Genomic DNA, 24,930 nt, shown 5'->3' on the forward strand with positions numbered 1-24,930 from the left:
TTGTGGTCACACACATGTGCACCTACACATACACACACACACACACACAAATCATGAATTTTTTCTTATCTATTTATTTTTTTTATTTTTTTAAAGATTTTATTTATTTATTTGACAGAGAGAGACACAGCGAGGGAGGGAACACAAGCAGGGGGAGTGGGAGAGGGAGAAGCAGGCTTCCTGTGGAGCAGGGAGCCCGATGCGGGGCTCGATCCCAGGACTCTGGGATCATGACCTGAGCCGAAGGCAGACACTTAATGACTGAGCCACCCAGGTGCCTCTCTTATCTAATTTTAGAGCTAGTCAATTCTGGTCGTATGTTTGTTGAGCATGTTATAGATAGTGGGAAGTCTCCTCTCACCATCCCTTATTTCCATAGTTGAATATCAGTGTTCACATCCTTTACTTCTCTTGCCCATCCTGGAACATCCCCCTTCTTCTGGCACCTCAGACACTCAGAGATATTATTATAATTACTCACTTTTCCACAAAACATGTGTATGCATCCCTTTCCTATACCTTTAAGGGGGACGCATGACTATAAATAAAATACACTGCTGAAATGTAGCAGTCAGGTAGCATTTTTAATAGTATTTAACCAGAAATGAGGTGGCAGTCCTCTTTCTGCCTAATGGGAGTTTTGGTTTCATTTCGGAAACTTACTGCCACAGAGCACAAAGGAACAAAATCCAGACTAGCAAGAACAGAGTCTGCCCTCTCAAGGTGGGGCACAGAATGTCTGCCTGAGCAAATAGATACGATAAACAGACTCAGAGCTGATGAGCCCCAGGGGGTGGCCCCAAAAGAGGGACATTGTCTTTAGGGCCAAATCATTCCCACAATGTCTCAGAAGAAACCTGACCTCCTTAATATACCAATGATCCACTTGGTGACATGTGAGCACTACAGAGAATAAGAAATTTCCTCTAAGTGACAACAAATGATAACAAGACCAGTGCATATTAGCGAGGGTCAAGAATAACTGGAGGTTCATACAGGATCAGCAGCAGTTGAACAGGTGGAAGCAGACATGTCCAGCCTGGAACAGGAATAAGTCTTCCAGCATTCATGCCAAAAAAGCCAGGCTAACACTTAGAGATTTTTGTATAAAACAGTGATTGAGAGAGTGGTATATATTTTTGTGGTTCATCCATGGAGTTGTTTCAATCATTTTCATCAACCATAAAGTGCTAACAACTCTGGCGGATTAATATCTGACCCTAAATGGGCCAGATTTAATGATTCCTGATCAAGTTTTGGGTCTCCAGAGTGAACAAAACTGGAAAGCATGATATTGTCAAACATCGAGTTGCACCGAGTTGCGTAGACTATTTTTCCTCTTTGTCTTTTAGCTTTGTCTTTTCTTGGTAAACTACTGCTCACTTGCAAAGGCTTGAGTGAAATGCCACTTCCTCTATGAAGTCTTCCTTGATGGTCTACCTAAGTTAAATTGCCTTCCATCATGAACCCGTAACTCTGTACACATAGTTTCCTTATATCTATAACATTGTTTCATAGATTTTTTTGACTTGAGATTCTTTAGGGAAGGGGCTTCATATCATTTAATTTGATATGCAGAGTCCTTAGCACAGTGCCTGAACATGGTACATAAAGGGGGAATCAGTAAATGATATCTGTTGATTGTCTAGTTTAACACACAATGAGAAGGTCCCTAGATTGACTCAGTGTTATTCATTTAGTGCAGCTAATATTTGTTTCTCCACCATTTCAAGGTTTCACTTAGAAAAGGATAAGAGAGGAGGACATAGCACATAAAAATCTAATGAGTCATCTGATGACAATTCTTGATACCTTAGAGTAAACTAACGATGGAGGAACTCCCCTTCACTTCATCATGGGTCTGAGAGAATTATACGTCTGTCCCTTGTGACCTTTTCTGTTTCTTAGTTTTTTTCATTCACAGGAGGAATTCTATAATAAATTCAGGGGTTTGGGAGGCAGATTTAACTCATACATATCCTTTTGTAGTACACCCTTCTTGAGATTGTCAGCCAGGGCGCCTGGGTGGCTCAGATGGTTAAGCATCTGCCTTCGGCTCAGGTCATGATCCCAGCGTCCTGGGATCGAGTCCCGCATCGGGCTCCCTGCTCCTTGGGAGCCTGCTTCTCCCTCTGCCTCTCTCTCTCTCTCTGTCTCTCATGAATAAATAAATAAAAAAAAAATCTTAAAAAAAAAAAAAAAGATTGTCAGCCAGATAGCACACACCTGGCGCCTTTTCCAGAAATTTTCCTCCACTCATCCACCCTCTTCCACATGCCTACAGTTTAGTCATGAATTAGTCCAGGGATAAACACTTCAACTAAAAAATTTCTTTTCAGAAATTTAGATTTAGAACCTCAAGTGGTTGGAGCAGGTTCTCTACTGTCATTAAAATAGGCCATATAGGTAAGAAACTGAGGAGAGCAGAGAAACAGAGAATTGAACATGTGTGCAGAGAAAAGAGATGAGCAAGAAATACAGAGGCCTTGACTGAATCCTTTCCCTGACACTGAGCCATGCTTCTAGCCTTGGATTTTACAAGACAGCCTAGTATCCTTATAATAAACTGTTTTTGTTTGTGTTTTTGTAAAAGGTAATTAGATTTGGGTTTCTGACAGTTGACCATTGTGTCTTAACTAATTTACTTTCATGTTATGTAACGAATTGGTTGGCAAATGATAGTGTTTTTTCCCTTTACAATCTACCCTATATTTATACCCTCATTTTTGTATGGACGCTTTTTTAATGTAGACATTAATAAGCTCCCCAAGTATCCATTCACCACTTCTCAGTACTCCTGATCTCCTGTCACATTACAGAATATTTAGACTTTGAGACCAATGTTCAGAAGCAGGTAGATCTAGCTGGCATGTTCCATCAGGTGACAGCATTATTTCAGCGTTAAAGGGAGGGAGATACATGCATACATATGTACGTGCATACATATGTACGTACATACATATGTACGTGTGTGCGTGTATTACCCTCCTTATTTAGGCTAAGAGAAATGGCAGTTAGGATGACTAGTAATGTCCTCACTACGGCATACACCATAGAAGTGTTAGTTCAGGGAGCAGGAGGTGTTATTTAGGCTTAAGGGAGCTATAGAAGTACCTGAAGATGGAGGTAGGAAGAAAAATGAAGCCAGTGAGGTAGTGTGGACATGATAAGGAAAGTGGAATATGACAGGGATGGAGCAGAAGGTCAAAATCACACACAGGACAAGTTGAGCAGAAGCTGACACATGTGTGCTAGAGAAGAGTAGCCCTTGGACTAAAGCAGGGATTTTATTGAGTGTTTTACCTGCCACTGTGGGATGTGTAGGATTGAAAGTGTCTTTGTATTTTCTGTTACAAGTAAACAATTATGATCATTTGTCAGCTACCTTTTAGTGATTTAATTTATTTGCTTAATATCATTTTAATTGAGTATCTGTTGTATACTGGGCCCTGCTTTGCACTGTTGTGGAAGCAGGCACTCTCCTCACTCCTGTGGGGCTCACAGTCTAGTAAGGGTGACAATAAACAAGTACTTCAGCAAATAAATCTATGATCACCTATTATGATGGTTGCTATGAGACCCTTTCTTGAATCTTCTGTGTCATAGTGCCATCCACCATTTCTTTTTGGAGTCAATACTTTTAGGCCAGAGATCAAATGTTTTATTTGTAAACAAAGTCAGATGTCAGTTCATAAAGTTCAAAGAACAACTTCTAAAATAAGGCACATCATTTTTCCTAACTAGTAAACAAAGTAAGTATCCACGCATTCTCTGCTTTTGAATGATCAAGGTTGCAGAGAAGTGATGACATGTGAGCACATGGGATTGACCCGGCCTGGCTAACAGGGAAAGGGCCAGGGACTTGGCAGTCCATCTCCTAGATGTTTAAGCATGTCAATGATGTCAGAAGAAAAGGATATTGTGCCCGTCAGGACTGGCCATTGTAAGAATCCCATATTAGAATGTCATAGAATGCATTAATATAAAGTCTTATTGTTCAATAGTCTCAAAAAAGGATTAGTGGGTCGGAGGCATGATTTTTTTCTGATGACGTTAGGGATTTCAGAAAGCAGGCAAGGATAATGTGTGCCCACTTATTCCATTGCCTCAGGCTCCCCTTCACCTTTGGCAATAGTTTTATGTTGTGCAACCTGGGTTTGTCCAGAAATCTTTAATTTGGTATGGGTTATGTGGTCCTGCATCCCTTTGTCTATGCCTACTAATTACTACCTCAGAAGCACTTTTTCAGTCCTTTCTAATTATTTCTAAATCAGAAATTGAATAGCATGACACAGGCTTTCATTTATCATATGCATAGCCCCACTGTGTGTTCAGCCTAAACAGAGACTAATTTCCCACAATTATCTAGCCATTCAACCAGTCAGGAAACGTGTATTGATTGCCGAGTAGGGGACAGCAACCAATGGCCCATGGGCCAAATCTGGCCTGCTGGCTGTTTTTATATGGCCCATAAGTCAAAAATATCTTTACATTTTAAAATGAAGAAAATCAAAAGAACAGTATTAGTTTGTGTCCCATAAAAATTATACGAAACTCCAAGTTCAGTGTCCATGAATAAAGCTTTATTGGAACACAGCCACACCCATTTACTTACGTATTGTCTATCACTGGTTTTCCCTTACCATAGCAGTGTTGAGTAGTTGCCACAGATATTGTACAACTCCAAAGGCCTAAAATAGTTATTATCTGGTCCACTATAGAAAAAAAATTTGTCAACCTTGGCTTGGAGTACACCCAGAACAATATGCTCCCATCTGGAGATGCAGAGACAAACATGAGAAGCCATGTACCTCAGAGGTTCACAGGTTAGTGCTCTGATAGGAGGGAGCCCAGAGAGCTGGGAGGAACCAAAGAGGCACCTATAACCCCAACCAGAAGAGTCGCTGGAAGCTTGCAGGACCAGAGGACATCTCGCAAAGGTGTGCAATGCATCGAGACCCATTTGGTAATGAATTTGTGGCTTTCCAAGAAAAAAGTCCTTATAGCTTCCCTGCCAGTACTTTTGGTCATGTTTTGGTAGAGTTCTGATGCAGTCATGGATTAGTGAGTTAATAGATGGCTATTACACATGGGTTGAACATGCTTTTGTTCCCACTGGGCCACTGTTTAAAACGCTTTAATATTGATACTCATAGAAATTAGCAGCAATGGAGGCTTGTTCTGATGCAATTCAATCCACATTGGGTGGTTCATTTTGAATAAAAATTGAACCAAAACAATAATGATAATAATGAGAAGGATGTCAATGGTACTGGTCACACCAGCCCTAGTGGCATTAATACGTAACTGGGACAGCCAACATAAAAAGGCTTTCAGAGGGCGCCTGGGTGGCTCAGTCGGTTAGGCGACTGCCTTCGGCTCAGGTCATGATCCTGGAGTCCCGGGATCGAGTCCCACATCGGGCTCCCTGCTCGGCAGGGGGTCTGCTTCTCCCTCTGACCCTCCTCCCTCTCATGTGCTCTCTCTCTCTCTCTCATTCTCTCTGTCTCAAATAAATAAATAAAATCTTTAAATAAATAAATAAATAAATAAATAAATAAATAAATAAATAAATAAATAAATAAAAGGCTTTCAGAACACTCAGGGTCCTGTTTATGTCTATGGTTACGTCTAACCATAGAGCAGTGGTTAGGAAAGTGACCTTTGGAGTCACACAGACCTGGATTCTAGTTGCTACTTGTTCACTGCTTGTCCTTACTTGTTCATCTACCATACTAAATCACTCCCTGGCACAGAATTCCTTCATCTGTAAAGAGAGTGGTTATCTCTGTTTCATAGGATTGTTGGGTTGCAGGCCATGTAAGGTGGTTAGGTTAGCACAGTGCCTGGCAGATAGTAACACCTAGTATATGTTAGCTATTGTCATCAATAAATATTGCCAATATAAAACAAAAGTCAAAGATATAAATAGAATATAAAGAATACTTGTCTATCCTAATCTCCAGTTACCCAAAAAAGGACTTCCTGCATAAAGTACACTGATCTGCAGTTTTCCTAAACATCTGGCTGATCATAGGAACCATTTAGACATTTTTTTTAAATACAGATCTTTATCTTTCTTCTGATTTTCTGAAAACCTTGGCTGTAGCTCTGGGAATTTGCACTGAATACAACAAACAGACAGACAGACACCTCCCCAGGTGTGAAAACCACTAACATCCTCAGAGAAGCTAGGTTGTAAAATCTTTCAAAAATATGTATAAAACTGCTGTCCTTCAGAGCAAAACATAATTTTGAAAAATGTGGGAAATGTATAATCTGAGCCGAATAAGTCAAAGTATTTATGGTAAGCCAACATTTCAGAAAATAGAAAGTTTTGTGGTTCATATATGTAATTTATATAAGGCAAGCCTCCCACTGTATATTCTATATCATTTTTCTTCTGATTGAAACCAGAATTAGCCATTCGATATATTATAGTTTGGTTTCTTTTCAATTAAAAATGATCTTTTCTTTTTACTTTTCTCACAAGTGTTATGTTTTCTCTTCATCCAAGCCTTGCCTTTTATTCTACTTTAGACACAAGCCCCCATGTTTCATAGACATGAGCTGAGAACAGTCTTATTGAGAAGAGAGAAACATTTAGAATAATAGGAGTTGTTACACGCACAGTAACAAATGAAATACATCTTTTGTAAATAACTCCCACCAGAAATCTTATATTTCCAGGCATCTATGCATATACCTTCATATAACAACTTTTGCGTTCGTAAAACATTCATTGAAGGCAGCTCTGCAGTTTTATAGAAAAACAACGTGCCAGGGATGCAAGAATCTTGCCAGTTCTGTGAAAAATGACACCAATTAAAGCTTAAATTGCTTGTTTTCTCATAAGGTACATATTTTCATAACTTTGAAATCAAATAATTGCTGCTTTTATATTAAATACAATAAAACAAAAAGGATGCTAGTTTAGAGGAACTGCTACAAGCATTTTAATATAATTTTCCCACCATTTAAAGTCACAAAATATGGAAAACAAGTCAAGTATGCAAAGTTCCAAGGAGATAGAGAAACTCCTTCAGATTATTACATCATTTGTCTTTTGTGTCAGGAAATGTGTATATGATTTCATTGTTTGATTAAATGCCAAAAAAAGGCACATTGCTCTTATCTAACTGATTACAGATTTTATTCGTATGAAAAAGTATTTGTTAATGCTTTACCATTAGATTTTTTTTTCTTAAGTTCTAAACATGTATTTCCAAAAAAAATAATCCTCTAACTTCCCAGGCTTTATTTCTTTATTTTACATTAACAATACATGGTACTCAAATTTCCCAAAGTAAAAGCCGGTCCCTAATGATTTCATATCTGCAAACCAGGCAAACAGTTCCTTTCTGACTGGGCAGAGTGAGTGTGTGTGTGTGCAAGTTCTCAACTATATCAGATCAATTTTCAAAAACATTAGGGAAAACACTTTTAACATGTTGAGATATCTAAAATAAAGGTTTTGGATATGCGTCTCTGGGGCATTACAAACCAGAGAGGAAAATGCCATTTAGAATCCAATTCAAGTATTAATTATGTTTCATTTAAATACCTTTATATAATAATTCATTAATGTATATGTAAGGCTGCAATTAAGCAGTTGAGGTCTAATTTTCTTAACGTAAAGCACCGATTAATAAATTTGTGATATTTACTTAGAAACTTGTAAAAGTGCTGTCACAGTGATGCTCACATTTTATCTGGGGGTGCCTGAGTGACAGCTATGGTTTCGAAGAGAGATACCATGTGCTTTTCATGGTATAAACTAGCTGTCTGCATTAATAATAAGCTTGTGTTGAAGCCAATTTGAGGCTACATCGAGGGATTTCAAGGTCATTTGCCAATGGCCTGGCCTCCATTAACTTCTTCAGTAAAAGTCCCAATGATCCTTATTTTGGCCTTGAGTGTGGGTTATCAAAATCATCCCTCTTAATATTTCCACATAAATAGCTTGTTTCCTTAAATAGTCATTATATTCAGTGGGGACAGTTTCTGAAAGCTTCTCAGTTCAATAGAAAAATGCATTTGGAAAAGTCTGTTATTTTAAAATATATCTATATTTGGAAAACGAAGACTTTAAGAATGCTTTGAATATTTAATTAGAAGACATTAAAGACAGCTAAATGTTCCCCTTGTCATGGGGAGCATGAAGTGATATAAAACAGTGAGATTTCCAAAATATTGGAACTGTCAGTTTGCTAAAAGACAAGTAAGAAAGTAGGGTAAATAATTATGCTATGTTCACATACATATGTTGATTTTTAAAAAGAAGTCTTTTAACTGCTCACCATATTAAATTTAAAAAATTGATATTAACATCTTGAGCTTCTTCCTTTACCGTGCTCTTTTGGAAAAGTCCCTCCCCCACAGTTGTTATTTACATTAAAATCTGTAAACAATGAAGCACTTTAACAAAGAGGGCTTGGAAGGGATTGGTGAGAAGGACTAAAGAGAAATAGATCTTATTTATTGTGTTATTTAAACCTGAGTTACATTACACCATCTTACATTTAAGAGGCAGCCTGCTAATGCAAGCAAGGGTGTCTCCTGCAACGAGACAAAGATTAATGCCATGTGTACTGATGCTCCACCACAATTCAGAATTCTGTGGCGCCATGACGCCCCTGTTTTAGATGGTGGTTTGCCAAGAGAAAATTACTTAAACCAATTGTGAATGCATTCCTTTTTTACTTTTTATACAACCACATTTATGTAAGTAAATAGTATAATGAATATTTTTGAAATGATCCATCCTTTTGAATTCACCTAGTTTGTATAAAATGCAACGTGCAGTTTTTTCTCTTGCAAGAAAGACTTTCACATGGGAATGTTCAATTTTTCCCCCCGTGAAAAAGATTTCTCATAGACAACCAACCACAACTGGAATAGATTCTTTTAAACATATTGTAATGTGAGAATTTTCTTCAGCTGGAGGGTGTTTTATTCTTTAAATTGAAAGCCGTTGTTCCTCAGAACTAGTATGACAATGTAATGCATGATGTGCTAGTCACTCTTTATATGCAGAAATTGATATGCTTAAAATACGTATTAAATATTGAGATGCTGTGTGATATATGAAACTCCTTCAGTGCTTTAAGTTTGTGTGCTCGATAACGGAGTTACCTGTTGCAGATTCATGTGGGGCTTGCAAATTGCTTAGGGGACTCCACATTAAGGATTATCTCTGTCTTCTAGATTCAGCCTAACTGGTTGGCTGAAGATGACGAATTTAGTAACCAATAATTTGGGGGCAGTAATACGTATCATAAAACCATCACTTCTCACATCTAACAATTAGCCCAATTTATTCATGAGCAGCACCAAAAGACAGTGAATGTTGAAACTAAAACTTATTTCATTTCTCCTTAGAGAGCAGTTCCTTCCAAAACAGAACTGAGATCATTTATAGAAGGTTTTGGTAAAACAGTTTTCTGGATTTGTTATTATATTTTTTATATTATTTAAAGGGGTGCTTTAGTGTTATCATCCAATGGAATTGTACATATGTATGCAAACACACACATTTCTTAAGTAAGGGTTTTGCTTATTATTATTTTTCATAAAACTCAACATTTCAACACTTGGAAAAAGAATTTAATTTCTGATCGTTTTTATCCCTGACCTGAAAAACACTGTGTTTTACATTTCCCCTTTTCTCTTAAATGAGTCTGCTTATGACACTTATTACTCAGGTTTTTTATCTATAGAATGAATAATAGTATCTAATTTATAGGATGTTTTAAGGATTAAGTAAGACCTTTTGTATAAAGGACCTTGCATATGGCTTGACACATAATAAGTTCTCCGTGAAGTTTGTTCTTTTCCCCCATGTGCTTCCCCTCATCACTCACCCTCTGTTCTAGATATGTGAATGAGGGCTGGATGACTTCATATTGTCATTTTGAGCCAAACAGATCATGTGATTCCTCTCATGGGACGTGGCCAAACTGCTTGGTATCTGAGGCCCCTTATGTTCACCATTTTGTCATAGAGGGAGACTAAAATTCGTTAACTCACTGAATAAATATTTAAAGGGTGCCACTCTTCCAGGTGCTGAAGACCCAGTGATGTGCATATAAACACCATTCAGGGTTTTTATTCTTCTGTTTCTTAATGTTTAATCAATTTCACCTTCCACCCTCATTAAATTTCTTTTGACTTACTTTAACACTGTTTCTTGCTTTCACCTTAATCAGAGATTGCACTGGTGCGTGTGGGTTCACATGAGAATCCAACACTATGGAAAAGGGTTTTGGAGCATGCAGGATGTTTAATTTTCAGTGCTGGGTGTTATTAACCCATCAGTGTAAATCTCAGACTTTTGTCTTCTAAGAATTTATATTTGGGGACATAAGTGAAAGATGTACAAAGTTCTAAATGCCATGCTGAAATAGCAACCGACAAGGTTTCGTAAGTGTGTTGTTTGCTGTACAGTTTCAATCGTATTTTATTTCCTCCAGAAATGGTATGGCTTATACCTCTTGGGAATCGAAGTTGGTATTCTGTAGAACTACTTTGTGTAAGGCTAAAAACAGTTCTCACGAAGGGTCAAATGTATGTGAGAAATCAATTAATACAGATCAAGAGCAAGAACAAATGTTTAGCTTGTACTATCTCCCATGAGCTCAACACAGGGGATTTAGACATATGAATCCTTTGTTTTCACTCAGTTTGAAAACTTGGTGACTCCTTACAGAGTTAATCCTAATGTTTCCCATTCTGTAGGTATTTATTTATGTTATTGTGACTGGGCTAGAGTTTTTATTGCATGGTGACTTTCTTATTTTTCTTGGTATCTCTCATCTTCTAGCAAAATGGCGGGTCCTTGGTGGTAAAGGAAGTTGAATCAGTGAACGGAGAGAAAAAGCTTAAGTGTCCTGGAATTCAAAGTAAAACAGGATGGACTGAGACTAGACCTCAAGGCTGTTGAATGCCAGTCCTTTGCCGTGGTCATTAACTGTGCATGTATTATTTATCTTCATCAATCTAGCATTGCAGAATGAGGTTTTCACTGATCAAGTAATAATATTTGTGACCACGCAAGATTCTTTTAGAAGTTCCAGAGGAGTCATACTGATAGGAAGGTCTCAGCCATTCCCAACCAGATCTCCTAAATGCAACACAGTTTATTGGGTGTGAGAGACTTTTGAGTGAGCTCATAATTGATGTGCACTCCCTCTGTCCTTCATGTACAGTAAACACCCCAGAGCGGTCAGAAGTGGCATGGACACACAGAACATGAATCCCGCCTCTCTTAGCTCTAACGCTGTGCTTTGTTCTCAGTGTTTGTCTTTATCTCTCAGCTGCCTGGCTGCAATTTATTTGGCAAAATTTGTACCAAAAACGGTATGCAGAGTTGATTTAGAACAAGGATTTTTCTATAACTGAAATCTGCATATGGAAGCATGTTTGCTTTCAAAGTCTTTGAAACATTTACATTTTATTCATTGCAATGTACACTTTAGCAGTTTAGAATATATGACTGTTTGGAGAATAGTCTTCAGAAGTTTCACGATTGTGCCATGTATTTTGTAAACACGAATTTCCCAAGATTTGCAAGAAGGTCATGGATTTGATCTATGACCCTGATGTCATGATAAGTTTGGCAACTTTTCCATGCCCATTCCTTGGATCTCTCCCTTTGCTCATGTATAACCGCTTTAGGGTTGGCTCATCAACTGTGCACAGCTCTGCCTCTTTCCTGTGAGAGTAAACATTTCGTCAAATAAAAACAGTTTTATGACTAGGGTTTCCTTGGACAGAGTTAAAATAAAAGCTTTCCCCTTATGTAATTAAGGCAGAGACAACTGTAGACATGTTCTAAATCCTTAAAATGCTCAATCCTTCTACAGTCCCCATGTGCCCCCTTGGAGCCAAAGTTATTTTAATTATATATTCTAGGTGGAAGGCAAAAGACCAAATCCCTCCTCATGTGGACTTCAAAGTCTTTCAAATCTCATCCACATCTTTTTGGATTTTCTTTCATTTAATATTAAGTGTTCTATCATGATCCTTAAACTTTCTATTGATGTACCAATTTTTATTTAAAGAAATAGAAATTGGCCGAATGAGCCAATGATTGAGACTATTTCTCCCCAGTGCCCAAGTCCCTCCCTGGGAGTGAAACACTTCATGTTAATAACAATTTATTGCTCCTTGCCTGAGTCAAAGGATATTTCTAGGGAGCCTAAAAGACCTAGATTTTAGTGCAACCATGTAGTATCCTCAACAGTTCTTATATATACAATCCAATTAACATAGTATCCAAGGCAGCCTGTAGAAATTAGCTATCAAAAATGGGTTATGAATAATCACAAAAGTATATGTGTGGATGTGTGTATTTGTATGGATGAAGAGAAAGAGGGAATAGGGAGTTATTGATAAGTGGTTGTATGTAATTATTGAGAGCCTACTATATCCCAGACAGCTGTGGGCACGAGAGGTGTGATAACACAGCCATGATCCCTAATCTCTTGGAGCCTGTGGAATAGAGGTGAGCAAGAGACAATAAAATAAATAAAGATATGTTCAGATTCTGATAAAGGTTAGAAGGAAATGAAATAGAACAATGACAAAGAAATCAAAGGACTTCTTTTATACAGAAAAAGACTCTCTGAAATTACGAGATGGAACCAACCATGTGAAGAGAAATGGAAAAAGCTCTTTGGAGGAGAAAACACTAAGCACCAAGACTTGAGGGGTGGGAATCTATTAGAGATAGTCATTTGGGAAGGGGTTATGCAGAAACTTCTTTTTTTTGTTATTGTAGTTGCTGCTGCTTTAATCTGGCTCAGCTACATCCTTGACCTTCCCTGGCTCTACAACTTGTCAGAGTCCTGGCAGAGAAAAGATGATTCATTCAAACCAATTCATTTAGGAGGATTTAGTAAGGGGATTGTTTACAAACCTGTTGGGCAGTCTTTAGAGAAACAAACAAGGATTGATGTAGTACCTAGTCACTAGGAAGAAGAGGGAACCTTTACAGCTAGGCTTCTAGAAAGAGAGGTTACAGAGCTCAGCAAAGGTACTTGAGTGAAGAGCGCTGCCTGCTGGAGCTGTGGTCTGCAGTAAAGGAACACAGTCCATCCTCAGTGATCTGGAAGGTGGGGTAGAGGAATAAATGCCTTAGCTTCACTCTCCTCTAGTCCTTAGATAAACTCTGCTGGTAAACCAGAAGCTGGAGGGCAAAGGTAATTTGTTGATGCCATCCACACTGGTCACTTCCCAAGGCACAGGCAGGATTGAAAAGGGGGAGGGTAGGAATAGGAGAGCTAAGAAGACAGAGCCAGTAAAGCTCTCTTCCCAATTTTTTCCACAGTGCCAGGCCTGATCCAGTTGAGGGTCTTCCAGAGTGTAGAGTCTGAGGGGGGCATCATAGGAACTCACCATACGTTTGGATGACTCTGACATTGGTAGACCACATGATAACCCAGTGGTCAAGAAGTGGCCGTGTTTTCCCCTAAATGACTGTGTTGCTGGGTGACTTAAGTGAAGAATTATGCCTCATGAGCAGAATAGGCAGCCTCTTTTAGGGTCACTGTCTACCAGGAACTAAATGTCCCTCTAATCTTTATGTTTCTAACTTGGGGAATGAAGGCTTTAGAAGCTGAAAACCATAGGTTAGTGAAGTATTATAACCTTTTTCTTATTCCCTTCTTATTTGAAATAGGCTTGAAGTTTTGGGAAAACAAACTGGCATTATTTTCTTCTCCAACTCCTTTTTTTATTATTACTTATTTTTTTTTTAAAGAGAGAGAGAGAGAGTTTGAGTATGGGGGGGAGGGGCAGAGGGAGGGGGAGAGAGAGTCCCAAGCAGACTTCACACCCAGCGTGGTGCCTGGTGTGGGGCTGGATCCCACAACCCTGAGATCATGACCCAAGCTGGAGCCAAGAATCAGATGCCTAACCCACTGTGCCACTCCAGTGTCCCACCAATTCCGTATTTTTAAAAAAAGATTTATTTATTATGGGGGAGTGGGAGAGGGAGAAAGAGAGAATCTCAAGCGGACTCCCTGCTGAGCTTGGAGCCTGATGTGAGGCTCTATCTCATGACCCTGAGATCGTGACCCAAGCTGAAATCAAGAGTCAGAGGCTTAACTGACTGAGACACCCAGGCGCCCCACCAAATTCACTTTTGTTTTGAGGCTCACAGGTAACTGCATTCACATATGGATGCTCTGATAACTAATCAACATTAAACATGCAAAGAAAGAATATATAAGTTTGTGAGGGCTGCCATAACAACCTACCACACACTGGGCGGCCTCAACAACGGAAATTTATTTTGGTTCTGGAGGCTGGGAGCCCAAGATCAAGTTGTTGGCAAGGTGCTGATATGGTTTCTCTCCCTGGCTTGTAGATAGCACCTTCTCACTATATCCCCACATGTGCTGAGATAAAGAAATCGCTGGTGTCTTCCTCTTCTTATGACCCCAGTTCTATTAGATTGGGGCTTCCTCCTTGTGACCTCAGTTAAGCTTAATTATCTCCCTAAAGACCTTTCTTCAAATGTAGTCACATTGGGGGTTAGGGCTTCAACATATAAATTTGCAGGGTGCCAAAATTCAGTTCATGCAAGGCTATGGGACACCTGTTGAAAGAAGATTTCAGATTGTCTGGCATCTGAGAGGAAAAGTGGTTTGAGCCATCCTACCACCATATTTGCTGAAAGCCAGAGGCAGGGAAAGGAGGTAAGACCCGAGAAAAAGAATCCTCTCTGTACCAACACTTCCCCTGTACTGTTGTCCTGGAGTCATGGTTCCTAATTCATGAGCTGATCACTGAACAGCAGTGGTCCTTCCTTCACCCCCTTCCTCTCCTCACCCTCCACACTCTAAGTCTTAAAAAGTTACCATTTAACCTTTTGGTTTGCTGAAAATAATGGGGCGTGGAAAACAGTCACACTATGCTACTTTCTCATATCTGGCTGTGCTCACTTAGCCAATCGCCTTCAGCCTAAGCAAGCTACCACTAAGTCCTGATGATTTTAGTGCACTGGGGAAGTTTTAAAAAACCAAACCACTCACTACAAAAAAGACTGGAGTCAATTTGTGTCGGCAAGAAATATGAATGCCTGTCAAGAATAGGTTCCTAATAGTGCTGTGACATGATTATATAGTTAACAGCTCAAGGCCCTGTTTCTGGGGGGATGTCAAATGGTATTATACCTGGCTCAACATGGTTCCTGTGTTCTGGTATGAGTAGGCACTCATTTTCAGTTTGTATTGCAAGTAGGATGCGAATCATTCTACCAAAAGATGGTTAAGGTCCCTCTTTCATCACACTGGTCAGAGAACAGTAGTCTCCTGGAGAGAACATAATAGTCTGATGTGCTAGAAAATGACTAACGGTGGCTTTCTTGAGGTGGAGGAGAGTTAGCTAATTCCATGGTGTAAATATTCCTGCCATAGCCAATTTCAAGCTACTACCATGATCTCCCTGGTTTCAGGGCTGGGAAGAGATGTACATAATCAGCTCTGGCAAGTGGTGCAAGCCAACTCCAGATACCACCAGCAGTAGGTGGAACCAAGAGGCAAAATGCTCAGGTCAGGGCTACATCTAATCATTCTAGGTGGAAACTTAGCCATGAACAACCTGTGGAGCATATTCAGAAAAGCTTAATCTCGTGTAGAATTTTGATGATGACCATTCAGTTAATACACTTGATGAAAGCCATCTTTGGGTAAATAAACATGGAAAAATTTTCTAAAGTTAGTAATGTAGACCAAAAAGAAAGGCACAATCTGTGTGATGTGAAAGCTGAGAAACAGTGAAAAGGATTCAGACTAGTTTGGCCAAAAAATTTTCCTTCCTTCCTTCGATTTAAGATTTATTTATTATATATATGTATGTTTTTGTATATATTATTATATATTATTTATTATATATTATATATTTATTTATATATGTGTATATATATATTTTATATATATGTGTATATATATGTGTGTTTTTTTTTATTTTCAAAACTTTTTATATCTCCAAATTGCAGATAAGGGAATATACGCTGTAATCGCTTGTGAAGAAAATAGCTAGATATTTCTAAGGCTGATGTAACTCAAAATAAAAATGGGATAGTGTGTATATGAATGCACCCAGCAACTCTAAAGCATGATGTAAACACAGTTTTCTATTACCAATTACTTAAAAAGTAAAGCCTGTTCATATTTAATATTTTAAGGAGAGAAATAACATCAAGTAGATGTTTTTGGAGTATCAATATATAATTTAAAAAAATACAAAATGCAAGAACCTTCCATCTCCAAGGCTCAAAGAACAGTTATCCAGCTGTAGTCTACTTTCCTGAATTTTCTTAGTTCTTTTTCTTCAGATTTTGACAACTGTATATATACATATATATGAGAGAGAGAAAGAAAGAGGGAGAGAGAGCATGAACAGGGGTAGGGGCAGAGGGAGAGAGAGAGAATCACAAGCAGACGCCCGCTGAATGCAGAGTCCTAGCACCCTGAGATCATGACCTGAGCTGAAATTAAGAGTTGGATGCTTAACCAACTGAGCCACCCAGGCTCCCCACAAAAAAAATATTTTTCTTTTTTTTTTCTTTTTTAAAGATTTTATTTATTTATTTGACAGAGACACAGCGAGAGAGGGAACACAGCAGGGGGAGTGCGAGAGGAAGAAGCAGGCTTCCTGCTGAGCAGAGAGCCCGATGTGGGCTCGATCCCAGGACCCTGGGATCATGACCCGAGCCGAAGGCAGATGCTTAACGACTGAGCCACCCAGGCACCCCCCAAAATATTTTTCTTGATCACAAAACATTTTCTTCTTCTATTTTCTTTCTTTACAGGGGAGGAGAAGGGAAAATTTTTATTTTTTTTTGATTTTTAATTTGTTTTGTTCTTGAGAACAGACAATGGGATCAGAATATACTATCTGTCCTTTATAGTATGTAATTATTTCTAACAACCTATATACCTTTTTCATCATTAATCATTTTCATCACTAATCATTCTCAGGAAATCATGTTATTTTCTGAAATTAAAGAGTCCCTCTGGGTATTTGTACACAGGGCTTCTTGGATTAAATTGGCCCCGCCTGCCTATAAGAGTTAAAATTCTAAAGCAAAACCAAAGCCACTCCCCCTTCCCAGCATCCTTATTTAAAAATAATTTTTTTCTTGTCAGAAATATAAGTCACACATTGTATCTAAAAGTTCTATTCTCTGTGTTATAAAAACCCAGAGGGAAGAAGAGGCCATCATTTTCTGTTTTGCCATTAACATGTCCCTTTGGATTCCATTGATAGGAAGGCTTGGATACAAGGGTGGTAGTTCAGAATGAGAAGAGATGCTGCTTTCTTTGCTTCTTCTGGAGCTCAGATGTCCTTGCCAAGACTCTGCTGTGTGCTCTGCTGTGTGGACTGGCTTCAGGGATGGGCATCATGAATTTGCCTCTGCCACAATTCCTCATGACACCTGCTATTGCCTCTATCCATTGACCTCAGGCAAATGACAGTATACCATTTGGAACAATGATTTTTCTACACATTCTTCCAATTTAGTTTTAAATAGTAAGGCACAAATCAATAAAGTGGAGTTTCATAGACGGTAATAAACTTGTTCTAACTTGTACCCTATAAATTCCAAGACTGCTAGGATGCTGTATAGAGTATCTCCATATGCTTGATTACTCAGAATTTCTTATATTAAAATAGATATACATCTGCAGTGCTTAAATATATAACATATTAAGTAACAATGAACATTTATATAGTTTTTACAGATTAGAGTATTTTCAGAGAAGATTATTTGATCCAAGCAGTAACTTGGTGATTTTGACAGGAATTATTTTATTAATTCCATTTGTTAATTAGAAAATTAAATTTCAGAAAGATTAAGTAATTTTTCCAAGATCATATGGTTGGTAAGAAAGAGAATAGAAACTTAAGCCTATATCTTCTGACTCTAAACCACTATCATCCATGTTCTTTTAAAAATACACAAGGGCATAACATACTTAACTTGAGAGATCACTCAGAATTTTTTCTGCATTTCAACTTTAAAATCTTATTCCCTGTGTTTATAGTCCTTTGACATTCCAGCATATATCTTTCTGCTTGAAAAAAAAAGATTACTCATTGTTTTCTCAAAAATGTCTGCCTAGGGTTTGACATCAGTTGACATTATGTAAGAAAAAAATTTTCCCTAAGGTTTTTGAATTGTACAGAAACTTTAGGAAAATATTGAAATGTATATTTGCTTCATAGATAGAAATCTCCATTTCAAGGTTGTAAAAGAAACCACCTAGGATGTATTTTTAGTGCTTTATTCCTCCCTCTCTCCCTCCCTTCTTTCTTTTCTCCTTCTCTTCCTCCTCCTCCTCCTTCTTTTGATGAATATTGATGCATTTTGAATTTACCTGGTATTTGGAGTGTATGAAGTATAGATCCAGTATGGTGTTTTGATGACTCTCCAGGTGTCCCAGCAGCCTTTATGGAATAGTTCACCTTTATCCACTGATTTGAGATGCCCTCTTTATCAGAAGCTACATTTCTGTATGTATTAGGTCTATTTTTGGTTTACTATAATATTTTACTACTCTGTTAGTATTCATGTGATACTAACATACTTTTTTCATCATCAAGAATTTAGAATATATTTTTAATATTGTAGAGCTAATTTATCTTTATTGATTTTCTGTATCAAAGGTTTCCTGGATATTCTTTTGTATTTATTTTTCCATATGAATATTACAGTTATCTTGTCTATTTCTTTTTTTTTATTATGTTATGTTAATCGCCATACATTACACCATTAGTTTTTGATGTAGTGTTCCATGATTCATTGCTTGCATATAATACCCAGTGCTCCTATCTTGTCTATTTCTTAAAACAAGAAAAAACAACATAGAACAAACCAACCAGCTAAACAAAAACAAACACAAAAACACCCAGTTGTTATTTGGGGGGAGGGCTATACATCAAAGAAATAAGTTAACTTAAGGCAAATTGGTGTCTTTATGATGTTGGGTCTTCAGTCCAAGGAAATGGTATGTCTTTCCATTAGCTCAAGTCTTCTTTTCTTTGTCATTCAGTAGCATTTACAAGATTTCTTCATGTGAGTCTTATAAATTATTTTTTTGGTTATGTCTAGGTATGTCTTTAACTTTCATTTTCATTCTCTTTTTTATTTTGTTGGTCAGTACTTTTCATACAATGCTAATCATAGTGGTGATATTGGGCATTCTTGTTTTATGCCCATATCTAGTGTATTCACTAGAATGCATAAGTATGATGCTAGATTGGGAGAAGAAATAGATATATTCTTATCATGTTAAAGTATGCTTTTATTCCTAATTTATTTTAGAAGCCAAAAACAAATTAATAGATTTGACACATAACAATATTTGAATTTGTGCATGGCCAAAACCAATATATAAACGTCAAAAGATAAAACTCTGGGAAAAGTACTCACAACTCACACTGTGGGAAAAGGGCAAATGCCATAAACATATTCTAGATCTTAAAAGTTCTCATCACAAGAAAAAAAATGTAACTATATGCAATCCTTGATGTTATTGTGGTGATCATTTCCCAATATATACATTCATTGAATTATGTTGTACACCTGCAGCTACTATAATGTTGTATGTCAATTATATCTCAATTTAAAATATTCTAGAAATCAATGATTAAAAAATACCAACAACTTATATGTGGGCAAAGGTTGTGAAAATGAAACACACCTTTGGCTCTTATATATATGAAAAGATGCTCAATAACACCCACAATAAGAGAGAAACTAAACCGTGTCAAGGGCCACAGTGTTTCACTTACAAATTGGCAAAAATCTAAAAGTTTGTTGCTGAGGCTTCAGGAAGGTGAAAGTGATGGTGCTATAGAATGCTATTTAGCTGTATCCATGAAAATTTTAAGTGTAAACACCTAATTCATCAATTTCACTTCGGGTAATTTTTTCTACATATGTATTTGCATATATGCAAAATGATGTAGGCAGCAGATTATTCATTGCTATATTACTTGTAATAGTAAAAGACTGGAAACAAGTGTCTATATAAGGCTATATAAGGCTAAATAACTAAACTAAATTAATTAAATTAATTATGGTACACCTATACAATAGAATACTACACAACTAAAAAGAACTGAGAAACTTCTGCGCTTACATGGAATATAGCAAGGTTCACAGCCATGTGCTTAGTGTGCTGTGTTTTGCTTATAAGGGGGAGAAATGAGAACACGTGTCTATTTCTGCTTAGATGTTCATAACAAAGCTCTAAAGAAATAACCAGAAATTAATGACAGTGATTACCTTTGTGGGCAGTGGTGTGCAACTAAACAGAGGAGGCGAGCTGAGAATGGAAGTTTCACTGTATACTTTTCAAATTATTGACCCATCTGACTGTATTCTCTATTTAAAATTATGTTTAAAAAGGCATCTATTTTGCTGAGTTTATTTCTGAAAATGCAGATTCAGTAATAGTTTAGGTTTCTTACCTGGGTGTATTGTAGGGTTTTTTGGCTACATCAAAGCTGAGACAAACATAAAGGAAATAATCTAGGGATTATGCTTGAATTTCTTCAGAAGAGGGCAAATAAAGGAAGACCTAGCATAAGATGTCATGGGAAATTACTGAAACTAGAGTTTGGGATTTTCTATTTTTAAGATTTTCTGAAAGAAGTCCAACCAAACTTAGATTATTTTCTCCTGTCGATTTTAATTTAATGTAAAGTAATGTGTTGGGGTTTTTTTGCATCTGGGAATTTTAATAAATTCATAAATAAAACTCAAAGTTTTTGTTTTGTTTTGAATAACCTTACCTGTCTTAAGAGAATGTGCAGAAAGTAGTCAAGATGCTTTCGATGGGATTCTGGTTGTGTTCTCTAAGGTGAAGTTCCTGTAGAAGCAGGGGAAATCCTCAGTTCTCCCATTCCCACTTCATCCATGGAATTCCTCTGAGAGTGCCAGTCCGTGGCAAGAGAATGCCTCCAAAGGACACAGAGCCTGAGGGAGGACCATGGGTTCAACAGCAGTTCTGGGGCTTGTTCCGATGTGCTAATCCTGTGACTGCTTCTTGGCTTTGCCCATAGCCTTGGCTCTGACTCTTGGCTTGGAACTTGGGCCTTGGCTTGGTTAACTCTGTGACTTCTGGTTCTGAACACTGGCTGTGACCCCAGAATAAATAGTTGCAGCAACCTCATTAGAACTCCTGCTCTGTGGTTCTATCCTGGTTTCCTGGCCCTAGGCTGCTTCTGACAATGCCAGCTCACAGACTTGAGACTTTGTCCAGAGCTTTATGGGAAAGAACTTCAGTAAACTGTGAAAGTCTATACAAATATAAGAGATCAATACAATTATTTTGATCCAACGTGCTGACAAAGACATCAGTAAGTAAAGCAGGTGTATGGTGATAAGCAAAAATGGCCAAAGCCTTTGATGATAGTTATCAAGAACTGGACTAGAGAGCCTTTAGTCCTCGATCTATACTGGAAATGATCACCTTAATATATGCACAATGTATTCATCCCATTAAGGAAAAAATCTTATGTCCAAAGTTTATTTACCATGCTTGCTTTGCTCCCGTGTTTCAGATTCCTATAGCCAACTGCACCCCCATCCCCCCATGAGAAAGCCCCCTAGGTAACTCAAACAGAATGTGGAATGTGGCTACAATTAAACTCAACCTATTCTGTCTCCCCTCAAGCTTCTGTGCTCCCACTCCTTTTGCTGGTTCTCCAGCTCAAGAAATGGTACCAGCATCTACTAATTGACCGAGTCAGAGACCTCGACATGAGCCTCACCTCTCCCACCCTTATCCCCAACTAACAATAATTATACTCAATCTCTTTCAATTTCTTCTGTCTCTCTTCTATAGCAAGCCAATATCACTTTTAAAGGGACAATGACAACAGGCTCCTGCTGGGTCTCCCTGTCTGCAATCCTGCCCCTACTATAGTATTGTATGGAATAGAGAATGATATTTTGAAAATACACATCTGATCATGTCACTGTCTGTATACTGTTCCCACCATTTGGAATGACCACTTTTCCATTGTCAGTAATGTAATTTTGCCTAATCCCTCACATTTGAGCATAGATGTCCAAACCTCCAGCAGTTGTTCCTCAAGACTTAGCTTGTTTAGAACCAGTTTAGTTGCCTCTTCGGTTTTCTCTCATAGAACTCTACTTACGCTATCAAAGAGCTTATCACACTGTGATATCATTGCCAGGTTGCTTGTCTATCTTCTCCAAAGACTATAAGACATGTGAGGGTAGAAGCAATGAAAAAAAAAAAAAAGAAGCAGTGTATATTTTAATTATCATATTCTTAGTTCCTAACATGAACCAGGAATATAATTAAGTATTCAATAATTATATGTTAAAGAATTGGGTGAATAAATGCATGAACTTTTAAAATGGAAAACAATTCAGTTACTAAAACAAGGAAGGCATCTGTTTAGTTCTTAAGAAAGGTCAATTGAATGAAAAAGACATACAGCTAAAGAACAAAAAAAGGGTAAAATGCAGTAACAGATCAACAAATATAAAGACAGAGATATGAGGAGTTTTCTAATTCTACTCTAGGTGAGGTAGAAAAGCAAAAGAGATACAAAGAGCAGATTATGCCATCTGACTATATTCTACAAGACATTTGAAAAAAGAGAGGTGAGAGGAGAGAGAGAGAGAGAGAGAGAAAGTAAGGGAGAGAGAGAGTGAGAAAAGAAACAGACACTAACCTGCAAAGAAAAATAGGTTTCCTAGAAGCTCTCATGTAGGAAAGAAGGTATGATGGATATCCTTGAAACTTTTTATTGCTATAATTCTTCGGAGCTCTGATGGGCAAGGGTTAACATTTTATTGAAGTTTTGCGGTAATAGACATAAATGGGGCATTGCCTTCTGGCACTTGCCCCCAGGTTAGGTACAATTAGGTCACACACAGGCCATTCCTCAACTCTAGGCTAGCCCTGTCCTAGTGGAGATTTTACTGTCAAACAAATGTGAGTTTGCATTAAACTACTGAGCCCAGGATTTTGGAACTAAACTTTGGAGTACTGGCAAGAAGGTGAGGCTGCAAAATTCCAATGATTCTGCTTTATGCTGATTTGTCTTTATCTGGTTAAAAAAAATCCCTGTATGTGAGCTGGATATTGCTTATCCATTTGAAATGTTGTTATTGCATTATGTATTTACTATTACATAGGAAATTACTTTTCTTCTCAAGACCCTTGAGCAAAGAGAATTTGAGTCTTAGACCATTAACTACAGCTCAAGCTGTGGAGTAGCCACAGTACTTATCAGGGATTCAGAAATACAACTGTAATATAAATATAGCTTTTCTAAACTTCACCTCACCTACTATTATCTTTTTTTCTGTTAATGAGTTAGATTCTAATTCTATTCTAAGGCAATACTGGAAAAAAACTATTTCTATCTCCAGCCACAAAAGTCTTCTCAATAACAAAGTCATCTTAGTGACTCCTTTATACAGGTTTTGTCAAGTGGCCGCATCCAGAGTTGTCCTTATCAGTGTCACATCATTTAATGAGATACAAATATGGAAATTACTGCCACTACGAGCTTTGGGGGGAAAGGCAGTACCATTATTAGTAAGCTTGTATTAAAATTGTTTTCCACTTGGGTACAGTCGCCATCCTGGGCTGGGCAACTGGCTTGGTGTAGGGGTTTTCCTGTGCTTTGGAAGCTGTTTAGCAATATCCTTTGCCCCTGCCCACTAGATGCCAGCAGTAGCCCCACCTCAGTTGTGACAAGCAAAACTATGTCCAGACATTGCCAAGTGTCCCGTAGGAGACAAAACTGACCCTGACTGGATTTGTACAAGGGTTTGTAGCTTGTTTTCTGTTGTTTACCCAAACTTTACACAGTCCAGGCTATGCGGTTGCTGCTCAAACATATTTTTTCAAATGAAGAAATAAAAGTCTTCTGTCTTCCCCGTGGGTGTCACCAGGAAAATAAAAAAAAGCTTTGGGGACTTTAACTATGTGCTCAACGCTGTTTTAGGTATTGTGGTTGACCCAAAAGAAGCGCACGGCTTGGTTTCTGTGCTCAAGAAGTTTTTAATCAAGTGGGAGAGAGAAGACTAATACTCCAAGAATATGAGACTCATAGAAGATGGAATATATTGGCAATGGACCAAAAGGCAGAGTGGTCACATTCCAGAGTGCATGGCACAAACTATGGTGATATTATTGATCTTCTGATTGGATGTTCCCTTGAAGGTTCTGTCACCTATTTTGACATGTGGGCAGTGGTTTATTAACTGAAAGCTTTCTGCTATGATATATAAGAACAAGGAGAACAGTAAGAAAATATTCTGTTTAAACAAACCAGATCACTTTTACATGTGACGGCCAAGCCATGCTGAGGAGGAGGCACTGAGCCTGGTTATGTTAGTAACTGAGTGGTAACTGAAGAAGACAAATCAAACCAGGCATGGCAAGCCCATGGCTGACATGTGAGCCTGTACGTTTAGAACGAGGGCACGTTAATGGAGATCATGCCATGCTTTTCCGCTAACCTCAGACCTTAGCTATTTAATGATTATAAAACTTTCCTAACCTTTACATGTTTTTAAACACATTTATTTTCTTTTATTCTGCACAATTCCTACTAGCATCAAACTGATTTTGGTCATGTGTTTTTGTGTTATCTAAGTAGCACTCAAGACCAAAACAAAACAAAAAATCTTTTCTTCACTTTTAACCATTAAAATCCTGGTTGGATAGTTTCCATCAGATTTTAATCTCCTGAAAGTTTTAATGTGATTAAAGTGGATCTTTGAAGAATAAAATGTGGTCCATTACTATAATATCAATTTTATGTTTAAAAAAACTTCCAAACTATATAATCTGACAAATTTCAGAAATCTCATACATTGCCTTTTTTTTTATAAGTATAGAATTTAATCAATACAAAGAA

At 37.8% G+C, this 24,930-nt stretch overlaps 1 long non-coding RNA gene across 1 annotated transcript in view; it reads right to left on the reverse strand.

The window, feature by feature from the left end:
- LOC123839432 (uncharacterized) overlaps positions 1–21,063 on the reverse strand; it is a 40,485-nt gene extending 19,422 nt beyond the window's left edge. The window contains exon 1 of the long non-coding RNA XR_006789637.3: positions 20,812–21,063. This is a non-coding gene — a long non-coding RNA (uncharacterized LOC123839432). The remainder of the gene's footprint in view (positions 1–20,811) is intronic.
- Between the last annotated feature and the right edge of the window lie 3,867 nt (positions 21,064–24,930).

This window comes from Mirounga angustirostris, unplaced genomic scaffold (assembly GCF_029215605.1).
Source record: "Mirounga angustirostris isolate CCGP_5_RB_7025 unplaced genomic scaffold, mMirAng1.0.hap1 SCAF_3, whole genome shotgun sequence".
NCBI classification, from domain to species: Eukaryota; Metazoa; Chordata; class Mammalia; order Carnivora; family Phocidae; genus Mirounga; species Mirounga angustirostris.